A 3,836-nucleotide genomic window follows, 5' to 3' on the forward strand; every position below is an offset into this window, starting at 1 on the left:
TTGACTCTGTGTCGTTGGCCAAATCAAGAGTCAACAGTTAGAATTTATTAATTTTGGTTTAAAATAGTTTTCTTCTTTATTTTAGACAACTCCTTTGGGTTCGATTTTGTGCTTACACGAACACTATATTCCATATACGATTTGTGTGCTTGCGAGTATAAATTTTTAAAACATACCTGTTTTGGGTCCATCAAGTTTTTGGCCCCGTTGCCAAGGAGTTGCAAGAAAGGAAACGAAATTTATCTCAAGGTTAGTGAATTCTTCTACTATTTATTTAATTTTTGTGCCTTAAAAAAAACTATATATACAAAAATATAAAAACAAAAAAAAAGATAAAAATAAAATTTGGGACGGTTCTACCACCCATAAAAAAATTACTTATATTTTTATATTTGTTGTTTCTTTTAGTTGACGACACTTGTGCCTCCTATATATCCTTTTAATTTTTATAGTTGATGGCACTTGTGCCTCCTAATTTTGTTGTAATTTTATTTCTTTTATATCTTTGTTAGTTGACAAAACTTGTGCCTCCTAACATTTGTTATAATTTTATTTATTTATCTTGTTGTAGTTTTTATTTTATTTAATTATTGTAAGTTACTAGTTGATGGCAATTTTGCCTCCTAGTCTTTTAATTTATGTTTTAGTTGATGGCACTTATGCCTCCTAATTTTTACCTTAATTTTTTTTATGGTTGATGGCATGCTATGCCTCCCTACTCTTGCCTAAATTTTAGTCTTATTTAACTTTGCCTTATTTTTCTTTATTTTTTATCATAATATTGTGTAATTGTGAAAAAAATATTTGAAAAAAAAGAGAAACCTAAATCTTGTCCTTTCACCATAATCAATTTTTGGTTAAAGGAAATTTGAACAAAATTCTCAATCTGCCTCTACTAATTAACCTCGGGGAGTTGTTAGTAGTGTGTGAGTAAGTGGAATCAAATAGGCATGGGGACAAGTGAACCATAAAAATTATATTGTTGTGAAATCTCTAAAAATTCTAAGTATGCTCTGTGGTTGCTATTTTAACTGATCTTCCACATCAGAAAATTGCTTGTTTGAGAGTATCTTTGTTGCCTTGTTTGTGAAAATTGTATGCATCATTGAGAACGTAACTCTAAAAATCGATTAGTAAAAAGACGTCTATCTTTGTTTGAAATTGAAAGTGTTAGTAAGAATTTGAGCATCATGGAACCAATTGCTAATCCTGCAGATTAAAATGTTGTGCTTGAAAAAACTTTGCTTGAATATTTTGCACCTATTTCATCTAATGCTCCTTCATGCATTGTTTTTCCTACAACTTCTGCTACTCATTGTGAGCTTAAACCAGCAATCATTCAATTGTTGTCATCTTTTTATGGGTTAGATAGAGAGGATCCTTACATACATGTCAAAGATTTCTTAGAAATTTGCTCAACGTTTAAATTTCAAAAAATTTATGATGAGTCGGTCAAACTAAGATTGTTTCCTTTTTAATTAAAAGACAAATCAAAAGCTTGGTTAAATTCCTTTCCCACGGGGTCTATAACTACATGAGATCAACTTTATAATAAATTCTTGCTTAAATTTTTTCCTATGTCTAAAACTGATAGTTTAAGGAGAGAAATCTCCGAGTTTTTTCAAAAAGATAATGAAGAGTTTTATAAATGTTGGGAAAGATTTAAATATTTATTATTAAAATGTCCTCAACATGGTTTTGAAAAATGGAGACTTATAAAATATTTTTATGATGGTTTGACTCCCTCTAATCTTCAAATAATTCAATCTATCTATACGCCCTGTTTTTCCCACGGGCTGATTAGCGGGCCGAGCTGTGGCCTAATCATAGTTATCTCATGGACGTCACCGCAGACCGGAGCTTCTGTCATTAGGTCATACCTACTTAGCTCGAGGAAACTCAAGGGTTCGCCAAGATTGCACAAGACTTGACCCCGGATTCTGAAGGCCTATGGTCGAGTTAAGTATCCAGCTCGCGGTACGAGCTGGGTATGAAGGTTGTGACCCTTTGTAAAGTCAACACACGCAAGGTAAACGTGCATATATCAGACATCACGTGTCTGATATGCCCCTGACTTCTCGGACACGCAGCAGGAACGTACGTATTCAGACACCCACGACTGGGTTGGGCCGTGCGGCCCATTATCTCCTTACCTATTGATTTGACCATACTAATGTGTCAGGTTTAGGAATTAATCATGAATGTCACAGAGTTGATGTGATAGATAAGAGGGTCACGGGATGACCTTCTTACCAACTCCCAGGTGCCTTCTCCTATAAATATGGAGACCCTGGGACTTAATAAGGGTTGGATTCTCTATTGTAAAAGAAAGGCCCTATAATCAAATATCCAGTATAGAGCAATAATACTGACTAGTGGAGTAGAAGGATTTTAACCTTTGAACCACTCAAAAACGTGTCTTGTGTCACCTCTTTCCTTTTCTAAGATCTTATATCTGTTTCGGTTCACACTTAGCACTAATCCATTTCTCTTCATTTCTTAATTACCTATTGGTGAAGAACCGCGTCAACAGTTTGGTGCTTTCATTGAGAGGGTGTCCGATTCAGTGCTGTCGCAAACATCCGACTATGGTGACGACTCGATCCAGGCACGGTAACGAGGCAGGGCAACATGATGGGCAGGAGGCTCATCATACTGCCACCCCTGGTGAACAAGTTCCTGAAGTCCAGCAGCGGCCAGGAAAACAGCCGGCGGGCCAAGATGATACTGGTAGTTCGGTGCCTCGACCGCCTAATCCGAACCCATGTTATTATACTGCGATGGAGATGGAGAACGCTCAGCTGAGGAGCCAGTTAGCAATAGCCAGTCAGCAGATTAAGGATATGCTGGCCCGACTACCCCCTCTCACAACCAACACTAACGTCGGAGAGAGGCAAGGTGAGGCTCCTAAGTCTCGCCGGGGTAATCGGTCCAGGCATAGCCGTTCGGACAGACTTCCAGCAGCCAACTCCACCCCTTCATCACACCATCGAGAGGCAGACTTCGGAGGAATGCCTAGAGCCGAACAACAGCAATACAGCCGTTCGGTCAGGACATTGACTCCTAGCTCCCAACCATCCTCGAGGACGCCCAAAGGAGCTCCAGGAAATTCTCGAAGGAGATCCAGAGCGGGCTCACGACATCAGCCCATTCCCAACAACCATCCTGCGCCTCGTCCAGATCGCCAGGCGCGGGACCAGCAGGTTGGCAGGGCCGAAAGGCCCCCACCAAACTTGATCCGTCCTGACGGAACTAGGATAGCCTCTCCAGTCAGGCATCCTCCTTCTCTAATCAGATATCCGTCTCCTCCTCGGCCCGTCCGCGACATCCCATCCTATGGGAGTAGTAGGAGAAATCCGCCATCGGCAGGACCTTCCCGGCGTAGCAGGGCGCCGAGGGAAAGCCCAGATCCTCAGCACCATAGGCGGACTGCGAGCTTATCTAGCAGGAGCCATTGGACCGGCAGTCGCCAGAGTGATCTCTCGGGGGGAGACCTGCGCCAGCGTCTGAGTTCGGCGCAAAGTCATCAAACCACCCAGGGAGGCGACCTGCGAGATCGCCTCAACTCTCATAGAGGGGAACAAGCAGGAGGGGATGACCATGCTCGCTCAAGGGGGGCTCTGTCCGAAGTACGTAATGGAGGGAATGTCCCAAATAACCTATCTCAAGATAGGAGGGGCAATAACCCACCAAATATGTACAATGGGTCCGGAGCTGTTGAACAGCCCCGGAATAACCAAGGACATCAGGACCAAACCCTCGAGCGCTTGACTCAGATGGAGGAGCTGATGAGGAAGCTCCTATCAGAAAAAGAAAAAGACGAATATGATTCAGGG

At 41.6% G+C, this 3,836-nt stretch overlaps 1 non-coding gene across 1 annotated transcript; it reads right to left on the reverse strand.

Annotated features, from left to right (window-relative positions):
* Positions 1-1,592: 1,592 nt before the first annotated feature.
* LOC133807486 (small nucleolar RNA R71) lies at positions 1,593-1,699 on the reverse strand. The gene has a single exon (XR_009879398.1). It is a non-coding gene; the product is annotated as a small nucleolar RNA R71 (small nucleolar RNA).
* Between the last annotated feature and the right edge of the window lie 2,137 nt (positions 1,700-3,836).

Source organism: Humulus lupulus, chromosome X, assembly GCF_963169125.1.
Source record: "Humulus lupulus chromosome X, drHumLupu1.1, whole genome shotgun sequence".
NCBI classification, from domain to species: Eukaryota; Viridiplantae; Streptophyta; class Magnoliopsida; order Rosales; family Cannabaceae; genus Humulus; species Humulus lupulus.